The sequence below is a fragment of the Rana temporaria genome, chromosome 1 (genome assembly GCF_905171775.1).
Source record: "Rana temporaria chromosome 1, aRanTem1.1, whole genome shotgun sequence".
In the NCBI taxonomy this organism is placed as follows: domain Eukaryota; kingdom Metazoa; phylum Chordata; class Amphibia; order Anura; family Ranidae; genus Rana; species Rana temporaria.
This window is the reverse complement of record NC_053489.1, coordinates 496,871,038-496,895,453: the sequence shown is the minus strand read 5'-3', so window position 1 is coordinate 496,895,453 and position 24,416 is coordinate 496,871,038.

Genomic DNA, 24,416 nt, shown 5'->3' with positions numbered 1-24,416 from the left:
TCTGTTCATGGAAACTGAATATCAAGTATAATAGCGGTATTAATCCCAATATTATACATGGCAGCTTTCTGCTGCCGTGGTTGTTAAGGACATCAGCAGGTGCTGGCATCACAGAGTCCTTAGCAACCAGTGACGCCACTGGCCCCATTTACCTTCATGGTTGGAAATTCCTGACCATGTAAGCAAAATAAGCCTTTAGTCTGTTGATGAATAAGGCCACCTTCAGGCTGGAGTGGAATCTGCAGTGACATCTATTTAACCCCTTACAGTGATTGTAAAGTCAATTTTTTTTCCTATAAAAATAACAAACATGTTATACTTACCTGCTCTGTTGCAGTAGATTGCTGACAAAGATGTTATCTGACTGATGCCTGCAGCCTGCAGATATCCCCACTCAAAGTCCAGGATTACAAAATGTTATAACAGAAACTAGGAAAACATGTTTTTTTCTTTTAAAATTTTCATTTTTTTTTTGTTTATATATCAAAAAATAAAAAAACGCAGTGGTGATTAAATACCACCAAAAGAAAGCTCTATTTGTGTGAAAAAAAGATATACAATTAATTTGGGCACAGTGTTGCATGACCATGCAATTTCCAGTTAAATTAGCACAGAGCTGAATAGCAAAAAATGCCCTGGTCATGAAAGGGGTAAAAGCTCCCGGAGGTCAAGTGCCAGTATATAGAGACAGAATATTTAACGCTTGTGCCGGATGTGTTTTTGTTTTTGTTTTTGCTTTTGTTTCTGTTTTGGTTTTTAGCTTTTTTTTTTTTTTTTTTTGGATAGAGCCATTGTGTACCCTCCCTTAGGCGGCACCATTGGTTATTCGACCTCCCACAATGGTGGGAGGTCCTCCCCAGCCCCTCTGGGAGGTCCCTATTTGCTTGATTGGTGATGTATATATGTGACTCTCTTCTTGTACATGGACAGCTGAGGGAGGTTGCACTGCTGGGCTCTGAGGAAGAAGGTTGTCCTTCAAAACGCGTCAGCCGGCAGTGGCCCTCATCATCCCCTCTATGACCATCTGGAGTGTTTTGGTTCCTACTTACTGCTGCTACCTGTGGAAACTGTGTACACCTTTGTTTTTGAGTAGTTTCATTTTATCTTTTTTAAAAAAAATCTGTTTTAAGGATAATGCACTAGGCTGGTGCGCCCTCTCTTTCTTTTTCTCATTCACTGTTTGGATATCCCCTATCTTTGAGGCCAGTAAAGCCAAGTGACATGCACCATCACAAAATTCAGTCTGTCTGGTAATCCACTTGTGCGCAGGAGTTTTGTTTTCTGTTATCAGCAATTTTGACGACCTGCCTGGCACCTGCCTGGGTGCCCTTCACCAAACAGGGCCAACTGCCCTCCAAACCCATCCAGCAGACCAAGAGCTAATACCAGGCCTTTAACGCAAGCATCATACACAGACAATATCTTGAGGTAAAAACCAAGGGAATGATTCTTTATTATAACTCAGACACATACTTTATACACCACATGAGGGCATTCCCCCTCTTGGGGATATTATCATGACAATGCAAAGTTCAAACAACAATCCGAATAAACAACTAACAGTGATCTTAATTAAACAGTGATGTACCGTATTTATAAATAAAATAAATGTAGCGCCAAACGAAAGAGAGCCATCTGTGTAGCAGATCTATTATGGATCAAGTGACACAATGATCACAGACCATAGACAGCAAGGTGCTCTCTGTATACGAGCACCCACACTCTAGGTGAGTGTGTTAGCTGGAATCTATTGGCACCAGGTTTTTAAACTGTGATGACAAAAGTTAAATAATCACCTCAGGTGATACAGTGAAACAAGTGACACCGTGATCACAGACCATAGGCAACAATATGTGTGCTATATGGAAACACACACACTGTGAGTTAGGCTCCATTCACATCTAGGCGGACGAAATCGCGGCGTTTTGTCCCGCGAATTGCGGCGGCAAATAGCGGCGTTTTGTACCGCGATTTGCGGCGGCAAATAGCGGCGTTTTGTACCGCGATTTGTGCCCCTAGATGTGCCCCTAGGATGTGCCCCTCTATGGAGATGGTCCCGAAATCCGCCTGAAAAAAGGTTCCGGGACCTTTTTTCAGGCGGCAGGCGACAGGCGTCCGGCGTGGAGATGTGAACCATCGCCATAGAGGGCAATGTGTTTCCAGCCCTCTGGCCACAAAACGCCTAGGTGTGAATGGGGACTAAGTGTGTTAACCGTAATCAATTGGCACAAGATATTATATCAAAAAATGACCATCATAAGTGATACCGTGAGTATACAAATACACAAACGTACATAGGTGTATAAAATGATGTCAAAAATGAAAAAGGTCCTACATTGACATAGGATACCAAAATAAGTGTGTGCAAATATTACTGAATATAAACCACATATATGGGGGTATCGGTGACCCCTAAAAATCAATAATATGTTCTTAAAAGAGTAATTTATGTGACAAAAAAGTGAACCCTGAAATGTAAACATACACATGGGAACTATAGTAAAAATCAAATAGTGACTGAGAATCACTATGGGCAAAAAAGTCCCAATCATATTCAATGGTTTTAGTCCATACACCGTACAATTGTTGTAAATATGATCTCCTTCTCCAATACTTGAATCAGATGTGTATTTCAAGATGCAATCCCCAGATATTTAGAAATAAGATGGGTACTCTTACCGGATTCCGTTGACCCTCTACTCACCATACGATGGGAGGGTCGCACAGGCTTATATGGGCCGATTGCCCTTTCTGATCACCGTCCGTCCGGGTAATTATCCTGGGCACAGTAGATGTCACTGGTGTTCAGGGTACATCTGTGGTCAGAACTTCCGATCCGGTATATAGGCAAGCACTTTGGCACTTCCGTGGTACTCAATCAATCAAAACCAAATTCAAGGGGGGGAGAGAGAAGGAAAAAATGCTCCTCATAGTGTAGATTTGATAAAAAATTTAATAAAATATTCTTCCAAAATCATACTGATGACACATCAATGACAGAAAAAATGTAAATAAATGTCCAAAAATCTTAAAAAACACTGCAAAGTAAAAAAAAACACACAGCAGTCTTGTCACCTTGGTAGATGGACAAGTATATTCCAATAGTGTGCAGTAGAGAATGGTAGGACCAGCATACCCGACCGGTTTCGTCTTAGGAGACTTCAACAGGGGTATTTATCAGCATATACCGTGCGCCGGCGTATAGCGCGCACCCCAAGCTGAGGAGGGAAGTTTAGGGAAAAACTTACATTTTGGATGTCTTGCCCGGCGTCCATCGGCGGCTTTGTCCGGTGTCCATCTGCGGCCTTGCGCGGGTCCGTCCAGCCTTGCGCGGGGTCCGTCTGCTGTCTTGCCTGGCGTCCATCGGCGGCCTTGTCCGGCGTCCGTCTGCGGCGGGGTCCGTCAAGCCTTGTGGGTGTCCGTCGAGGGGTTGCAGCGTCGTGTGTTCGAATTTGGCGCACTGTGCAGAGCCGGATTTCCTGTGCACTTGGCTTCACTCGTCTTCTCTTGGCTTCTCTCGGCTCCTCTCATCTCCTACAACAGGCTATGAGACAAAACTCATACAATGTTCCAGCAGTCTGAAAAAGTGGAATAATTTTATCCTCATAGATTGAGGGAGATTGTTGATAAATATTTCTGTCCCAAGTGGAGGAGGTTCTCCAACCCAGTCTGCAAGAGGGCCACCATATTCCCTTTGACCATTACCTGTACAAGATTAATATTACACCTTTCCATCCACTCCACTAAGGAAGCTTTATTGTCTTTATTCAGAGGATTAATCCAAACCTCGCTCTCAGCAATCATCACATTATTGTCCATCGTTAGAGAATGATCTGCTCTCTCCATGGGATCAAAGGCTAAACTGGGCTCTTTTCCATTCTCTGACCAGGCGAAGCAGACAAAATCCCCAGTTTCCTCAATGGGCCATAAACAGTGGATGGGAGGCTAGTAATATTTTCTTTTTTTTTTCCTTTTGCATAGATGTTTACATAGATAGATAAAAGCTGATCATTGTAAGCCCCCCTGTCAGTGGTAAATGGTTTTCCTCAATGCTCTCACTTCTACATTTGCTGGACAGCTTGTTATGTTGAAAAATAACAGATGCGCTGGCCGGATCTTCATGGTGAAAATAAAAGAAAGTATGCCTAAAAAAAGAAAACAAATGAAGCTGCCACATCTAAGAATTGGTAAGCTGCCAAATAATAAATGCTTGTTTTTGTGCTTAACCTCCCTGGCGGTATGATTATTTCAGATTTTAGGTGCTGAAAGCGGTACCATTATTTTGCAAGGAAATTTGGTGTTTTACATTGTAGGCCTGTAATCCTTAGGAATAACTCACTTAAATCTGTCCAAACAAGAGTCTAGTAGACATTCCGGTTATGAAAAAGTTTGAAAAACAAAATCATAAATTATAATAAATAACTATAAATAATTATAACAAATAATAATGTAATTATAATAAAAATTATTCAATAATGTAATCAACTCAAAATCACTGAAATGTGCTCAGTTGCAGAATTGTCGCTGTCATTACTTTTATTTTTTTATGACAAATCGCTATCGCTCAATTCTGCAAGTGATTATAATTTATTATCGCTGTTTTCTAGCTGCTCTAAAACCATTTTTGACATAAAGGGACACTTTTGGTTGCTATGGACAATCTACAGTTTGCAGTCAGAAAGAATAGTTTTTATTATATAAAAGTACATGTAGGACACTGGGCAGACCACTAGGGACAAAGGGCGTGTGTATTTTTTTACATACAGTACTGTAATCTATAAGATTACAGTATACTGTATGTAATGTGTTTATTTACTTTTTTGAATTTGGCGCCGATCTCCGCCCCGTGTGTCGTAACATCGCAGGGAACGGAGATCGGCGGCACACAAGTATACTGTGTGAATTGAGCGAGGACGCCGCTCGCTCACACAGCGGGGATGCATCGCAGGATGCAGGGACAAGGTAAGTAACTTTGTCTGTGGCTGCTGCAAGGCGGCCCCGAGTCTGGCTCGGGGATACTGCTTTTGGTACAGAAATCTTACCCCGAGGGAAGACTCGGGAATACCGCCAGGGGGGTTAATACTGCTTTTAGGTCCTCCATTCATATTAGGTCCTTCTATTATCTTGTTAAGAAGGAATAAAATAAATTTATTATGATTTACAACATAGAATTGTCTGCAGAAACATTACTCAATATTGAGATATTAATTTAAGCATATAAATGTAGCTAGTCGGATTACTTTCTTCTTAAAAAATGCTTTTTCTCTAATGTAAATATGGTTTTCTTCTTTTTTCTTTTTCATTTTTTAAAAATGAGACCCATAATGACAGCATACAGGGACAGAATGGGTCAATAAGTGTTTGGATTTTCTATGTCTCCAGCAATATTTAATGGGATAACAAACAGGGTAAGGGGAGTTTGAACAATCCCTGTATGTGCGACAGCTACAAGAACACACAGGGGATGATTTACTAAAGGCAAACAGACAGTGAACTCTGCAAGTGCAGTTGCTCCAGAGCTTAGTAAATGAGGTGAAACTTTGCAATGAATACCCAATCACGTGCAAGGAAGATAAAAAAACATAATTTTTGCTTGCACGTGATTGGATGATGGAATTCCTGCTCATTTGCTAAGCTCTGAAACAACTGCTCTTGCAGAGTGCAACTGCACGTTGTTTTAAATTTCTCTTTATTGTTCTTTTTTCTGTATACAACATTTTTCATTTATACAAAATTCAGTTCATAATGCAATTATTTCATCATAACAAACACAATTATAAAACCTTGTTTACCCTTTATAAGCTTCATAGTCCTAAAATATTAAAACATACAGCATCCCATTCACTCATTCATCCTTCCACCCATACTTAAAGTGGATGTAAACCCAAAAAAATTTTTTTTTTTATGTCACAATGTAGAGAATAAGATTTCCTATCATCTGTGCCCAGTCTTGCCACACAGAGTTAATCCAGCGCTGAGCAATCCTATTTTATTGTTCAGTGAAATACAACAGACTTCCAGATAAAAACCAAAGTCCTTGCTTCTGAAAAAAAGTGCACAATTAACATCCCCTCCCCTGTGTTTTGATTAAATGTTTTCAAAATATGGGGTGAGTCACAGTTCAGTGCCATGAGAAAATGCAAAAGCCATCAGAATATACATAGAGCTAGAGGAAAGAGGGGAGGGGGGATGTAAATTGAGCATTTTTTACAGAAGCTGTGTATGTCTGCAAGCAGTGCACGAGATATGTAAATAACCTGTCACTCAAGCAAGGACTTTGGTTTTTATCTGGAAGTCTGTTTTATTTCCCTGAACAATAAAAAGAGGATTGCTCAGAGCTGGATTAACTCTGTGTGGCTAGACTGGGCACATATGATAGGAAATCTTATTCTCTACATTGTGACATAAAAAAAAAAACAAATTCTCTCCTCCTCATAATCCTCCTCCATCCCCTGAAAAAATGTTGATACATTTGGCGAGTGATTAAATTCCTCCCATTGTTGCCACAAATTGATAATTTGTTTTTTTTTATATATCCTTCCTTCCTTATCTCCTTTTCCATGTGTTGTGTTTCATTCATTTCATTTATCCATTTTATTATTGTTGAGGTTTGTGTCTTCTTCCAATTTCATGCTATTATTGTTTTTGCTGCTGTGATGATGATATGATATGAAAAATATAAAATTTTAGATTTTTTATAGATCTTGTTGTTATGGATAATATTATATCTTTTATATAAATTTCTAGTTCTATTCCAGACACTTTTTGATAAATTCTAATTATCTTTTTCCAGAACTCCTTCACATGTCCACAACCGTACCAAATGTGTACCATTGTCCCCCCTATCCTTATTACACCTCCAGCACATTTCTGTATTATTTTTATTAGTTTTGTTTATGGCTACTGGACTCCAGTACCACCTCATCAGTACTTTATAATTTCTTTCTTGGTGTTTCGTTGATGTTGACACTTTATGAATTATTAGTATCGCCTTTTCCCATTATTTTAGAGATATAGGTATCTCTCTCCCCTCCTCCTCCCATTTTTTCATATGTATCAATTCATTGACTGATCCTGAAGAAAGCAATCATTTATACACTTTTGAGAGGCTTCTACTCGATTCTTGATCTTCTATTGCAACTGCACTTTGTAAAGTTCACCTTGCCTTTAGTAAATCAGCCCAAAAGTCTGAAAGCCACCTGATAACAGGTTTTGCAAAGATAATTATACAGAATCTTTATTCCAGGTTTTTTCTTTTTCTTAGGAATACAATTTATATCTACCAAATGTTAAAATTTTCTGTACCCAATGCAGTGGCGGCTTGTCCATTATGGGCGCACTAGCCATGCATCCGGCCCCCTAATCTAAATGTGGGGCCCCAGATGCATGGATACAAATGTTTTTTTTTTTTTTTTTAAGCACGTGATTAAGCAGAGGCTTTAAAAGCGGGGGGGGAGGGGCATTGTTTGCCTGCCCCCCCCCCCACAAAAAAAGAACCACCGAAGGGCGTGGCTTGCGCGTGCACGTGAATGGACGCTTTAGCGGTGAGCTCCGCTATCCAGACCGGGCATCCAGCGACTACCGGGTGAATCCGCCGCGATTTCAGGCACCACGACACCGGACCTACCTCCCCTGAGTCCCGCCAGCACGATGACCCGCAAACGGTCGCAAGAACGCGGCCCTCGGAAGCTGGATTCGTTCTCCTTCCAGCCCCGCCGGAAAGCCCAAGATGGCGCCGACGGACCCTCAGCACGGCAGATGCTGGCCTACACAGATCTCCCTGCAGCCCATCCACAGGATCGGAACCTCCTGCTACAGCATCCCTTCCCTCCTGACACCTCGCCTGCTACGCTGGGGACACAGAGCCCAGCCAAGTCAAAGATGCGGATGGATCACTCCTCACAGGCCTCAGTCACAGTGAGTACGGGCCTACACAATGACGCAGCCATCTCCTCCCTGCAGTCCTCCATTGCTCAGTTCCCAACCACGGGGCAACCGGTGCTAGACACCACAATGAAGGACATGCTTATGACACTGCAATCCTCCCTAATGTCTAACCTATCATTGCTGATTAACACATTTTCCCTAGAAATGAAGCACATGGACAACAGGGTGAAATTCATAGAACACAAGATGGCGGACTGTACTGAAACAGTCAATGAGCTAGTAGACGCATATTCTGAGCAAAAAGATGACAATCTATGGATCAAAGCGAAGCTCGCGGACCTCGAGGACCGTTCTAGACGCAATAACCTTAAAATGCGCGGGGTCCCAGAGTCTGTCCAACCCAAAGAGCTGCACGCTTTTGCCAGTACTATGTTCTCCAGCATGCTCCCTGACCTCACACCTATTGAACTCACTATTGACCGTATCCATAGGCTCCCTAAGCCCCGCCATCTTGAGGCTGACGTGCCCCGGGATGTCCTATTAAGAGTACACTTCTTTCAAGCTAAGGAACAAATCCTAATGAAAGCGAGGGAGCTCTCCCCACTTCCCGCACCGTACTCAGACATCCAGCTGTATGCAGACTTGTCCCAGTACACGCTCCAGATGAGGAGGCAGCTCAAGACCGTCACTAAGGCCCTGCACAACCACAAGATCATTTACAAATGGCGACACCCGGCGAACCATACTGGTTACTCATAACGGCATACCTCATACCATTTCTACCCTGGAAGGGGGCATGAAACTCCTACACGCCTGGGGAATCCTGCCGGAACCCCCCCACGGCCCACCTGAACAAAACAGGCTCTCCAATCCATTTACCTTCGGATCTGACAAGGGGAAAACCCAGCTGCACAACCCGAGACAGCCTCGCTGAGCAACTTCTCTGTCCGGTCTGGACATGCGATTTACCAACCGCTCACTGAACTTTCCCTAGAACTTAGTCAGCTGCTCGAATAGAGCTGTCTCTTGCTGACTTTTTTGGTTGAATCCTCCCGGAGGGTTCATATTGTTCTCTCGCTCTACTGTTTTACCAGCATTTTTGTTTTTAATTTTTTTTTTTTTTTCATTTGTGTCTACTGCTGTCTCTGTTCTCCCTAGCTCAGACGACTGTGCATTGATCACCCTTCGTTAATACCTGCGACCACCTCGCTTACTCCGAAAGCACGGACTGCCTTACTTGAATCGCTACAGGTAATCACCTCTTGCCTTTGTCTCCTGACTTTTAGCTACTCAGCACTGCTCTGGAATCTGACCTGCTCGAACACTATCCTCTCGGCCATCACCATCCACTTCCCTCGGATCTGAACTGACCCTGTCAGCAACTGTAAGTTCTTTTTATTGTACACACTCTCTCACCACAGGAAATGGGGATCAAAATTCTATCCCTGAACGCCAAGGGTCTGAATCACCCCGCGAAAAGGGCATCTTTATGGAAGTCAGCACTTGCCCACAACTGTGACATTCTATGCGTCCAAGAGACCCACTTCGCCCTGAATGCTTCCCCCAAATGTACCCACAAACAGTTCCCTCATGTGTTCCACGCCAAGTTCTCTAAAAAGCAACGGGGAGTGATGATCGCTATTAGAGACTCTGTCCAGTTTTAATTACATCAAAGTACCACTGACCCAGATGGTCGCTACGTTTTTTTGAACTGTGAGATCAACAACGTCCCTTACACTCTGGTTTCCCTGTATGTGCCGAATCAGGGTCAAATTACCTTTATCAGGAAAACGTGGAAGGCAGTTCGGAAGTTCCAAACAGGACACCTGCTTGTATGTGGGGACTTTAATAAGGTCCCTAATAACGCCATAGACTCCACTGCCGGACCCCAGAGGCGCCCCTCCACTTTGGATGCATTTATCTCATCTAATGATATGTATGACGTGTGGAGGTGTTGTCATGCGAGCGAGAGGGACTTCACATTCCTGTCGCCCCGTCACAACACCTACTCGCGAATTGACCTTTTTTTGGCTGATCACTGGCTGTTGCAAAGAATTTCGGGCTCTAATATCCACACCACCACCTGGTCAGACCATGCCCCCATTAGCCTTACTATTTCTGATAATTCCTCCCACCCCACCTCCTACATTTGGAGAGCCAACAATTATCTCCTAAATACTCCTCGTTACTCCAATCCCATCAAACAAAGCTTAGAAGAGTACTTCTCACTTAACCAATCATCCGTATCTGACCCGCTGGTGGTGTGGTCTGCACATAAAGCTGTGGTAAGGGGGGTCTTTCTCCAAATGGGGGCTAGAGCAAAACGTCACAGGACTCAACAGATAGATGACCTCACCACCACCCTGACCGCAGCAGAGGCCCTTAACAAGACTAACCCCTCCCCGACCCTGCAGTCCAAAATATTTACATTAAGACACGACCTACGAGCCATCCTTCTCGAAAAACATGAGAAATCATACAAGTTGCTCAAAGCCACTTCGTACTCCACGGGGAACAAGGCTAACAAAGCCATGTCCCTCCGAATCAAAGGACATAGGAAAAAAACTAAGATCCCATACATACTCCACCCCCATTCCAATGAAAAACTCATTAAGCCCCAACTTATAGCGAATGCCTTTAGCACGTACTACGAGGACCTGTACAACCTCAAAAACGACCCCTCCACTGCCCAGCCCTCCCCTGCCATGATCCAAACATTTCTGGACAAGGTCAACCTCCCGTCGGTTACGCCCGCGCAACTCTCCACATTGAACGACCCCTTCACTACGACTGAAATACTCAAAGCAATCAATAACCTCCCCTCCTTCAAATCCCCGGGACCAGACGGGTTCACAGGGGAGTACTACAGTACAAACACTTTCAAAACATACTAGCTCCCGTTATGACTCACTCATTTAATCTGGCTGCTAGCGCAGCATCCTTCCCTGCTGAAATGCTTGCTGCCATGGTGGTAACTCTACCCAAGCCAGGCAAAGACCCCATCTCCCCGAAAAACTTTCGCCCTATCTCCCTCTTAAATGTGGACCTCAAAATATATGCCAAACTTATAGCAAACAGGCTAGAAAACATTCTCCCCTCTCTTATCTCCCTGGACCAATCTGGCTTCACCAAGGGGCGCCAAGCGTCAGACGCCACTCGCAGTATGATCAATGTCATACACCACGTGGAGGTCTCCGGAATGCCTTCTCTGCTTCTATCCCTGGACGCAGAGAAGGCGTTTGATAGGGTCCACTGGAGGTACGTCTCGGCAGTATTGACCAAATTTGGTCTCGTCTGTAACATCCACAACGCCATAATGGCCCTGTATTCCAACCCCTCTGCTCGAGTGTTCTCGGCGGAAGCCCTGTCCGCACCCTTTCAGATCACGAACGGAACGAGACAAGGATGTCCTTTGTCACCTCTAATTTTCAACCTTGTGATGGAACCCCTAGCGGAGACTATTAGATCTAACAAATGCATCTCCGGTATACATATTGCGGAAGAGGAGCACAAAATCAGCTTATTTGCGGATGATGTGATCCTCATGGTCACCGACCCTGAACGTTCCCTGCCCGAGATCCAGAGGACGCTCGCCTGGTTCAGTAATGTCTCTTTCTACAAAGCAAACGAGACAAAATCCTACATCCTTGGCCTAGGAGTGGACGACGCCACTAGAACTCGAATTAAACTTAATTTCCCCTACATATGGGCGGAAAATAGCATAACTTACCTTGGGATCCAACTCACTCCCTCTACTAAAGCACTGTTCGCCTCTAACTATTTGCCGATACGCTCTAAATTACAAGCTGATCTCACCAGGCTGGCGTCCTTTGAATTCTCGTGGCTGGGCCGTCTAGCGGCATTTAAGATGCTCCACCTCCCCCAAATACTGTATCTCTTTCGAACGATTCCCATACCTATCCCCCTTAAATACTTTGCGTCACTACAATCGATACTATCGCGTTATGTCTGGAAGGGTAAGAAGGCTAGGTGCAGTCACACCCGACTGGTGAAAAACTGTCGGGCTGGAGGGGTGGGTTATGTCAACTTCCGAGAATATTACATGGCCTCTATACTAACGCAAACTAAGGAATGGCTCTCACCCAGCCCTCCCCTCACGACATGGGGTAGAATAGAACAATCCTCGGTCCCACATCACAACCTCTCCGCATGGCTCTTCGCAACAATGCTGGGAGCTAAACCACCCTCTCATAGGTCCCCGACAATTCTTGCGACACTTAAGGTTTGGGCCCAATTCGCACAGATGCCCGTGAATCACGATATCCGCGCCACACTGCCTGTCCCTATAGACACTCTGCAGACTTTGATGGTTACCACAAGTTTCACCCGATGGAAATCCAAGGGGCTGACCCACATTTCCAACCTAACTACAGGGGATACCCTTAAACCCTTCTCGGATCTCCAATCACAACACCACCTCCCAGCATCTGACTTGTACCTTTATCTACGCACCAGACACTGTCTCCTATCACTCGCAACTTGGTCGTGTACACTTCCCCAAAAGGCATGGATCTACTACAGATCTCCCGCGTCCCAAAAGAAGGGAATATCAATATTCTACAATATGCTCAGCTCCAAAACTACCTTTTCCAGTTGTACTGCACTAGTTAGATGGGAAAGGGACCTAGGACAGGAATTCACAATAGAACAATGGGAAAAGGCCTGCCGCTCCACATATACAGCCACATGCTGCTCCACCTTGTGGGAACTTGCTTTTAAGATAACCTACCGCTGGTATATGACACCTGTCAGGATATCGAACTTTGCCACCTCACACGACAATACATGCTGGCGGAACTGCGGCATGAAGGGGGACTTGCTACACATACTCTGGGGCTGCCCGAAACTCACCACATACTGGGGTTTAGTGTTTCAACTCCTCCGCGACGTCACAAAGTTGAATATTGACAAACAACCGTCCTTGGCACTACTATCACTGAATGTTACCCACTTCCCGAACCCAGAGAGGATGATTATCATCCATACACTCTTAGCTGCTCGCCTCAGCATCACTAGGAAGTGGAAGGACCCCGACCCTCCCACGCTTTGTGATGTTGTCCATACCACACATACCCATTTCACATATGAAACAACATTAGCACTACGCCACGACAATAAGTCGCAAAACCTCAGAAAGTGGCGGTTGTGGACTGACTGGATAGGTTCATCGGACCTAGAAAACACGATTACTTCTCTTTGACTGACACCTTTAAATGACTCACGACACGGCACCAGGTACTACCCTTGGCTCTATCTGAGCCTCCAATGGGCTTCGGAGACAAATGGAGAGGGGAGGGGGGGTACTTACCCTGAGCACAGTATAAGTCCCCGGAGGGGTGCTTAGGGAGAGAGGCCTTCGCCTCACCCTCAAAAGCAGAGCATATGACACTGTTTCATCTTTTGAGTTAATTGTTTTACTAAGCTGTTGATTTGCATCTCAGGACCGGCGCTCTGGCCACCATTCTATTATAAGTACCATATACTCCCGCACGGATATATAGCTAGGCGCTGCACCGAATTATCTAGGATGTTGAATTGTTCTTATTAGTTAAGTCCTTACTCGGCTGATATAAGGAAAATGTTAAATGCTTGTATTATCGAATATGTATGCTATAATACTTTTCAATAAAAATTTATTGAGTAAGAAAAAAAAAAAAAAGAACCACCGGCCGCCACTAAACCAGGCCTTTATAGTTATATTTATATTCCTAAGCTCATTTATGTTGCAAAATGTATTTAATATGTGTGAATTACATCTATTTGTATTTGAAACCACTTACAATTTCTCCTTTTCACAGCTAGTTCAAGACAGCAGGGGAATGTCCGTTGTCACTATGCACAGAAGCTCCTGTGAGATAGTTAGGTATCTATCAACACAGGTTGGACTTGATGGACTTGTGTCTTCTTTCAACCTCACCTACTATGTAACTATTTAATTCAATCTTATTTTATTCAGAAAAAAGAAAAAGAGAAAGACAAATATCGTCACAAACGTTACATACAGTAAAAACAAATACATCAACCGTAAGCATCGTGTTTGACGTAGTGAAAACATGTCTAAGTTATGTGATAAAAGGGGAAAGAGAAAAAAAAGAAAGGGAATAGGAGCATGTGTGTGTAGACTATTATATGACCGCATGATTGCGCATTCTCCCGGTATATGGAGTAATAAGTAGTTGTGTCTAACAACCTCACTTTAGTGAGGGGTTCAACGTTGCATCACACAAGGTATATTGGGAGAGATTATACACGGATCTGGAAGTAAAATAAGACCTTACAACGGGTAGATAGCCATGGGCGGGTCGGGGCCACGATACGTTAGCTCTATGAGGTCTTAGGGAAGTATTTGGAGATCAAGAAAAGGACAAGAAGCAGGAGCAGATAAAAAGGGGGGCAATGAAATCGGGGACAGGAATCAAGAGACAAGGGTCACTCCATCATGGCTTCAGGGTCACATCGTCCATGCCACGCTCGGCCCAAGATATAAACCCAGAAGAGTATCGGAACATGGACCACGAGGTCCAGGTGAGAGAAAACTGCTCACTCTTACCACCCTCCTCCGCCAACAGACGCTCAAGGTCCCTTATGCGGTCCACTTCCACAGCCCAGTCCCCCAGGGAAGGCATTATTACCGATCTCCAATGACGGGGGATCACCACTCTGGCCGCCGACAGGAAGTGACGTAGTACATCATTTTTGATGGATTTGAACGTGCCAGGAAGTATAGATAAGAGGGCCATCTCAGGGGAAGGGTGGATAGAGGTCGCCATCAATTTGCAGTATAGTTCGAAAATCCGCTGCCAGAATCCCTGCACAGGAGGGCCCCACCAGATGTGGAGCATGGTTCCCTGGGATTTAAGACACCGCCAGCAGGTATCCGGCGCTGCCGAATTGAAATGATGGATAATTGTCGCTATGTAACTATTTAACATGCCCCCATTGTTTTATTTAGAATCCTTCCTCACATCAATGCATGTATTATGACACCGGAGCCAGCAGGCTTGGCAGAAAGCAATTCTTGAAAAGAAACTGAGGCAAGGAAAATAATTAACATGGGGATTCAGTATTCATTGTTTAGCTGCATTACTAGACAGCTACTGTTCAGTTTAAACCACTTGCCTACTGGGCACTTTTACCCCCTTCCTGACCATGCCACTTTTCAGCCTTCAATGCTCTCACACTTTGAATGACAATTACCCAGTCAACACTGTACACAAATTACATTTTTTTTATAATTTCTGAGACAGATGGAGCTTTCTTTTGGTGTTTTTTTTTGCTAAACAAATTAAAAAATAACAACAAATTAAAAAAAAAAAAAGCTTTTCTTGGTTCCTGTCATAAAATTTTGCAAGTAAGTAATGTTTAGCTTTTTACCCCAATCTGTGATCAGAGAGCGTGCCTGATGTGCACCGTAGGAGGTGCATGGGGGGGGGGCAGGGTTCTCAGAGAATATCTACTAATGCCCTGCCAGAAGGGGAGGACTTTTGGCTATAGTGCGGTCGGCAAGTGGTTACCCACCTCCTGGTCTATTGTAATAATACAGCTGGGTAGGAGCATTTCTATCCTGGGTGGGGGCCATATGACTTTGTCCCATTCGTGTGCCTTGTGAATGCCCTAGACACAGAGGAACACAGATTGTTGTATCGGACCACTCTGCATAGCCCTGGTTCCATGTGACCAATCACAGTGGCTTGAATTCATAGCCATTTTGCACTACTGTGATGATCTCTGTGATTGATCACATGATACAGCAGAGCTATACTTTGTGATAGCTGCGGCCAATCACGGTTATCACAATTGTACTCAATGGCACATGAATGGATGCCATTGACAGTTTTACAGTATAAAATTGATTGTTTTTACAGTGATCATCACTGTAATAAGTAATTATATTGTGCAAAAAAAAATCCTAATTACCTCTTTCACTATGGTGACACTGTACTCATCTGGTGACATTTTATGAAAAAAAATAGTAAGAACATTTAATTTTTTTTTTTTTTTTTTTTTTTTACATGCTGTCACCAGTCAGTGTCCCTGATCACCATCATACTATCATATATAATGCTGTATTGCTCTGGTGGCAGTATACAAAAAAAAATTGGAAGAAAAAGTATTATATTTAAAAATAAAAATAGTGACAAAAAATGACAACTTTAAAAAACTCACCGTGCCTCTTGCTAAATACCTTGGGGGATCTACTGGGGGTTATTTTGGGGGTATTTGTACTGTCCTGGCATTTTAGGGCCTCAAGAAACTTACAACTTTCACACAGAGTAAATAGGATACACTGATTTGGGTTATTTATTTTTTACCAAAGAAATGTACATGTTGGCCTAAAGATTATTTATTTGTAACATTTTACAACAGAAACTTAGAAAAGCTTTTTTTTTTAAATCTTGGTATTTTTAGGTTTATGCAGCAAACAAAAATAAATAAAAAACCCAGTGGTGATAAAAAAAACAAACAAAAAAAAACCCACCAAAACAAAGCTCTATGGGGTTAATTTACTTAAGGCAATAAGACTGTGCACTTTGCAAAGTGCAGTTGCACTCTGCAAGAGCAGTTGCTCCAGAGCTTAGTAAATGAGGGGGAACTTCCTTCATCCAATCATGTGCAAGCAAAAATGCATTTTTTTTTTTAATTGTCCTTGCATGTGATTGGGTATTCTTTGCAAAGTGAAGCTTTACCCCATTTACTAAACTTGGGAGAAACTGCTCTTGCAGAGTGCAACTGCACTTTACAAAGTGCATGGTCTATTTGCCTTTAACCACTTAAGGACCCTTTCACGCCGATATACTTCGGCAGAAGGGCACGGCTGGGCACAGGCACGTACTCGCGACCCGTTCCACAGGAGCTGAAGAACGGGGAGAGGTGTGTGTAAACACACCTTCCCCGTTCTTCTGTGTGGCAGTGACGCTGATCGTCTGTTCCTTGATATAGGGAACGACGATCAGTGACGTTACACTTACAGCCACGCCCCCCTACAGTAAGAATCACTCCCTTAGGGCACACTTAGCCATTGTCATTTTCACAGTAATCAGTGCATTTGTATAGCACCTTTCGCTAGGAAAATGACAATGGTCCCAAAAATGTGTCAAAAGTGTCCGATGTGTCTGCCATAATGTCGCATTCAAGAAAAAAATCGATAATCGCCGCCATTACCAGTAGAAAAAAAAATATTAATAAAAATGCCATAAAACTATGCCCTATTTTGTAAACACTATAAATCTTGCGCAAAACAATCGATAAATGCTTATTGCGATTTTTTTTAATCAAAAATAGGTAGAAGAATACGTTTCTGCCTAAACTGAGGGAAAAAAACGTTTTTTTTAAATATTTTTTGGGGATATTTATTAAAGCAAAAAGTAAAAAATATATATATATTTTTTTAAATTGTCGCTCTATTTTTGTTTATAGCGTAAAAAATAAAAACTGCAGAGGTGATCAAATTCCACCAAAAGAAAGCTCTATTTGTGGGAAAAAAGGAGGCCAATTTTGATTGGGAGCCATGTCGCATGACCGCGCAATTGTCAGTTAAAGCAACGCAGTGCCGAAACGCAAAAAGAGGAAAGGTCCTTAACCTGCATAATGGTCCGGGTCTTAAGTTATTTAATAAATCCACCCCTATGTGTCTTAAAAAATAAAAAAAATATAATTTGGGTACAGTGTGGTACCACACTCATCTAAACACTTCCCAAAAATGTTCAACAAGCCAGTGAGGGGATCAAGCCTAAGGCCCCGTACACACGACCGAGTTTCTCGGCAGAATTCAGCCAGAAATTCGATCGGAGCTGAATTCTGCCGAGAAACCCGGCGTGTGTACACTTTCGGGCCGAGGTAGCCGACGAGTTCCTCATCGAGCCAAATAGAGAACATGTTCTCTATTTCCTCATTGTTCAATGAGGAAAGTTGGCTCGCCGAGATCCTCGGCGGCTTCACACAGAACTCGACGAGCAAAATGATGAGTTTTGCCCGGCGAGTTCCTCGGACGTGTGTACAGGGCCTCAGGCCTCGTACACACGACCAGTTTCCTTGGCAGAATCCATCAAGAAACTTGGTGGGAGAGTTTTTTTGCAGAGGAAACTGGTCGTGTGTACATTTTTCATCGAGCAAACTTTCGAGGAACTCGTCGAGCCAAAAAGAGCATGTTCTCTTTTTCCTCGACGGGAATGGAGAAAATTGGCTCGACAAGCCTAACAAGAACTCGACGAGGAAAACGATTTGTGTTTCGCCCGCCGAGTTCCTTGGTCGTGTGTACAAGGCCTAACTTCTTGTTACACAAAAGCACAGTGTTTATTTTGCAACATTACAACCATGGGCCAGCTGCTGTCATTAACGTATACTATGAGATGGTTTTATCAATTTCAGCCTTTTTCAACCAAGGTGCCACGGCACCCTGTAGTGCCACGCCCCCCTACAGTAAGAATCACTCCCTTAGGGCACACTTAGCCATTGTCATTTTCACAGTAATCAGTGCATTTGTATAGCACCTTTCGCTAGGAAAATGACAATGGTCCCAAAAATGTGTCAAAAGTGTCCGATGTGTCTGCCATAATGTCGCATTCAAGAAAAAAATCGATAATCGCCGCCATTACCAGTAGAAAAAAAAATATTAATAAAAATGCCATAAAACTATGCCCTATTTTGTAAACACTATAAATCTTGCGCAAAACAATCGATAAATGCTTATTGCGATTTTTTTTAATCAAAAATAGGTAGAAGAATACGTTTCTGCCTAAACTGAGGGAAAAAAAACGTTTTTTTTAAATATTTTTTGGGGATATTTATTAAAGCAAAAAGTAAAAAATATATATATATTTTTTTAAATTGTCGCTCTATTTTTGTTTATAGCGTAAAAAATAAAAACTGCAGAGGTGATCAAATTCCACCAAAAGAAAGCTCTATTTGTGGGAAAAAAGGAGGCCAATTTTGATTGGGAGCCATGTCGCATGACCGCGCAATTGTCAGTTAAAGCAACGCAGTGCCGAAACGCAAAAAGAGGAAAGGTCCTTAACCTGCATAATGGTCCGGGTCTTAAGTTATTTAATAAATCCACCCCTATGTGTCTTAAAAAATAAAAAAAATATAATTTGGGTACAGTGTGGTACCACACTCATCTAAACACTTCCCAAAAATGTTCAACAAGCCAGTGAGGGGATCAAGCCTAAGGCCCCGTACACACGACCGAGTTTCTCGGCAGAATTCAGCCAGAAATTCGATCGGAGCTGAATTCTGCCGAGAAACCCGGCGTGTGTACACTTTCGGGCCGAGGTAGCCGACGAGTTCCTCATCGAGCCAAATAGAGAACATGTTCTCTATTTCCTCATTGTTCAATGAGGAAAGTTGGCTCGCCGAGATCCTCGGCGGCTTCACACAGAACTCGACGAGCAAAATGATGAGTTTTGCCCGGCGAGTTCCTCGGACGTGTGTACAGGGCCTCAGGCCTCGTACACACGACCAGTTTCCTTGGCAGAATCCATCAAGAAACTTGGTGGGAGAGTTTTTTTGCAGAGGAAACTGGTCGTGTGTACATTTTTCATCGAGCAAACTTTCGAGGAACTCGTCGAGCCAAAAAGAGCATGTTCTCTTTTTCCTCGACGGGAATGGAGAAAATTGGCTCGACAAGCCTAACAAGAACTCGACGAGGAAAACGATTTGTGTTTCGCCCGCCGAGTTCCTTGGTCGTGTGTACAAGGCCTAACTTCTTGTTACACAAAAGCACAGTGTTTATTTTGCAACATTACAACCATGGGCCAGCTGCTGTCATTAACGTATACTATGAGATGGTTTTATCAATTTCAGCCTTTTTCAACCAAGGTGCCACGGCACCCTGTAGTGACTTCTGGGTTCTCAGGGGTGCCAAGGCAAAATGCCTACAAATGTACCCCAAATTGTCAACAAGCTAGTCAGAGGATGAAGCCTACCTTTTTGTTGCACAAAGGCACAGGTGTTTATTGTGCAACATTACATCCCTGGGCCAGCTGCCGGCATCCTATAAAACCGATGGTTTCCTCAGTTGATAGGGAGGATGTCTGGCACCTGCACAACCAGTGCCGAACTGGGAATAAAAATCAGCCCTGGTAATAATTTCATACCAGCCCCATAGCATTATTATACCAGCCCAACGTCATTATTTCCTTGTAAGGGAAAACCATGTATTTTAAAGCACATTTGAGCGTATTATATATAGATAAGACAGACAGCAAAGCACATAGGGATATATATATATATATATATATATATATATATATATATATATATATATATATATATATACATATATTTAAAAAAAACAGTAGATTTCAGTTAAGAGTAGTAAGAGTGAAGCAATCATCAAGGGAGACACCTGGGACTCTGGGAATGTGAGGGGGGGGGGGAGACTCTGGTGACCACCTTCTGCAGAAACTACAGTAGTAGTAGTGATATAGGGGGAACATTTTATATCAGTGCCTCCTTACATTATTGTATTCACTCCCCCCTTACATCAGTGACCCCGCCCCCCTCAGACTGGCCTGGCGGCGCTGTCACTGACCTCCTCTCAGGTGCACCCTGCAGGGATCAGCCAGTCGGCTCCAGCTTGGTGGCTCTGGGTTTCCTATAGTCTCCTCTCCACAGTCCACACAAATCTGACTTTTCCCATGACCCCCATCCCGTGCTCCCACTCTTGACTCCTTTCCAGACTCCCTCAGAGACTGCAGACACAATATAAGATAAGAGATGGTCAGAGGCTGTGGTATAGTACAGAAGATTGTCAGAGGCTGCGGGCATAGTACAGGAGATGGTCAAAGGCTGCGGGCATATTACAGGAGATGGTCAGAGGCTATGGGCATGGTACAGGAGATGGTCAGAGGCTGTGGGCATATTAGAGGAGATGGTCAGAGGCTGTGGGCATGGTACAGGAGATGTCAAGATGTCAGAGGCTGCGGGCATGGTACAGGAGATGTCAAGATGTCAGAGGCTGCGGGCATGGTACAGGTGATGTCAGAGGCTGCAGGCATATTACAGGAGATGGTTAGAGACTGAGGACATGATTCTAAAGATGTTAAGAGAATGTAGACATGATACAGGAGATGGTCAGAGACTGCAGACATGGTACAAGAGATGGTCAGAGACTGTGGACATGATACAAGAGATCAATGCAGCCTCACCAGTGCCCATCAAATGCAGCCTCGCTGTGCCCATCAATTCAGCCTCTGTGCCAGTCCATGCAGCCTCACTGTGCCCATCATTGCCGCCTTACTGTGCTCATCATTGCCGCCTCACTGTTCCCATCATTGCAGCCTCAGCGTGCCCATCATTGCAGTCTCACATACCCATCATTGCCGCCTCACCGTGCCCTTCATTGCCGCCTCACTGTGCCCATCATTGCAGCCTCACCATCGTTGCAGCCGTACTGTGCCCATCATTGCAACCTTACATGCCCATCATTGCAGCCTCACTGGGCCCATCATTGTCGCCTTACTGTGCCCATCATTGCCACCTTACTGTTCCCTCATTGCAGCCTCACCATGCCCTCATTGCAGCCTTACTGTGCCCTCATTACAGACTTACCGTGCCCTCATTACAGCCTCACCATCGTTGCAGCCTTAGTGCCTGGATTACACACAGCAGTCAGCAGACATCTACCGTTGTGTCATGGAGCTGTGAAATTGTCGGCCGCGCTAAGACAAAAGTCTCACCCTCCTTCTAGACCAGCTTGTGTGATAGACAGAACACTGCATCTATCACACAAGCTGGTATAGGAGGAGGGCGGGACTTTTGTCATAGTGCGGCCGAACATTTAACACTGAGCTCCGTGACACAGCAGTCTCCCGCTGTGAGTGACAAGTAGGGAGGAGGAGGAGGAAGGGGAGGGCTGCGCTGCAGCCACAGTCACAACATAAATCAAAGCAGTGCCAGGGCAGGCAGCCTACCGAGAAATGTCCTGGTATCCCGGTAGGCCAGTCCGACACTGTGCACAACATCCTTGTTTGACTCTCCCCTGCCCCTCTCTGGGACACTGGGGTCACATTACCTGAGTGAGTGACAGAAACTGAGGGAGAAGAGAAACACTAGCCTACTAGTCAGTACCAATGTTCAAAGGTATATTTGTTTTGTCAGAAATCACCTCTAACGTTGGGTGTCCTACGTGTGTGGATGCTGCCGCAATGTGTAAAACTATTACAGTACTTCTTATTACATTTTTTTATGGGGTGCCTCCAGATTGTGCAGAATTTTAAAGGGTGCTTTGAGTGAAAAAAGGTTGAGAAGCACTGCACTACGGTATGTCACAAATGCCCGTGTGATTTCTATTTTCTTTTTAGTTTAATACAAAGATGCTCAATCTGAAGTAAAAAAAACTCAGGAAGCTGCAAATATATGGATACATGTTTTTCTAATAGCAAAGAGGATTTTGGAAATTGACACACAAGCGATGTTAGTTTGTGTTTTTTGTAAGCTTGAATGTCCTGGCCACTTTTCTAAACTCATTTTGACCTAATTTTGCTTTTATTGTTCCTTGTTTGTTTGTTTTTTTCGTTTTTTTTAATGACATTTTAAATTGGACTTTATTATTATGTGTACACTCGTTTGCTTAAAAATGCTGTAAAGTAAGTATCCTCCTCTTGGCAGTGATTAAAGATGGCCAGCTGACCAATTTTCTAGGCCATACAGAAAAGCTGTGCTAATCTATAGTACACTTGGGTGCACACACTAAGATAATTACATGAAAACAAAAGCACAAACATTATTGATGGCTTTATTGTGAATAATTCTGCCTACAGCGGACAGCTGAAAAACTAGCATCCTTGATCTTTATCTTTTCATTGCTGCAAAGGTTGAGGTGGCAAATTACAGGTCACTGGGTTTTTAGGTTTTCCTTTTCTTCGTATCCTTGACAACAAAGGCAGGCAACAAACTGGAAGCTATTATTTAGACCTGACGTGGCCTTCTTTTTGAAGCAGATTTCTACTTTAATGTTCCAGGCACGTTAGAACAAGAGAGAGAAACTAACAATTGTTCTACTATAAAGGTTTCAAGGACAACTATCATCCATGTAAAATATAACCTTGACAATAACACTATGATTAATTTGCGTACCTAATTTTATTCGTTTTTAGATTAGTCATATGAAGTTTTTATTATTGGTACACTGTTTTTGTAAAAAAAAAAAAATATGCTCCTCTTTATTATAGTCTGAAAATGTGCTATTATATGTAACTGTATCTGACAATTACAGTATTAAAGTGGAAGTAACCCCTTTTTTGGCATTTGTACCTACAGGTAAGCCTATAACAAGGCTTTCCTGTAGGTATACTTTAGGAGATATTCACACTGCATGCAGCCGGTGACGTCACCGGCGCATGCGTTCTGAAGGGATGGTATACCCTTCAGAGCTCCGTGCTACGGTCCATGACTCCCATGCGCAATACATGCACAGTTTCCACATTTTCCTCTTTAATATTGAGTTAACCTGATGATCTGCAGGACATTCAGCCCCTAAATTACAGTATGAGCCAACAACACAAGTGCCCTGAATGCAATTTTTTGTTGTTCTTTGGTGGTGGGTTATTGTAATGGCAAAAATATGCAGCCACATTTCAAAAAATTATATGTTTTTACTATTTATCTTTCATAATAAAAAAATATGTAGATATCTATTAGGTATTCTTCACCTGCATATACTAAGTCACTGCAAAGATATGTACAGTTTTATTAACACATGTCAAAGTTGCTAAACTGCTTTCCGGCATTAAAGTGTTACTAAATGCTAGATTTTAATTTTATTTAAAGTAAAAAAAAAAAAGTTATACTTACCTGTTCTGTGCAACAATATTGCACAGAATGGTCCTTTACCTCCTGGCATTACCCCTCCAGTGCCATCTGCTCCTTCTTCCTATGGGTCGGAGTTTGGGCATACCCCTGAGCTGGGCTGTGTGCATCCCTAGACACACACACAGTGCTGGTAAATTCTACCCCTGCTTCCCCCTCACAGGAGGCAGTTGCCCTCAGTGTCTCCTGTTAGACCAGGAAGTGAGTGGTGATGCAGCCTGGACAGGGTTGGATCAGTGAGAGGAGTTAGGTGTTTAGGGATGGCATGGGGGAATAGTTAGTGGAGATTTTTTTAACTTAATGCTAGGAGTGAATTAGGGTAAAAAAACCTGTTCGATTTTAGAACCACATTAAGATTTGTTTTGACTTTGTCCTTAAACATTTTGGCACCCACCATAACACACCTCATAAACCAATCATTCAAAGAAGGAATTTTTCCGATCTCCCTCAAGCAAGGCATAATCAAGCCCCTCCTAAAGAAACCCAACCTCGATCCCAAAGATCCAAACTACTGCAGACCTGTAACAAGCCTTAACACCATCTCCAAGATCATTGAGAAAGCAGCAGTACAACAGCTACAACTCCATTTGGACACCTACAAACTCTTGGACTCACTACAATCTGGTTTCTGACCAGGCCACGGGACAGAAACTGCACTTCTCAAAATATGGGATGACGTCCTCGAAGCAGCAGATGAC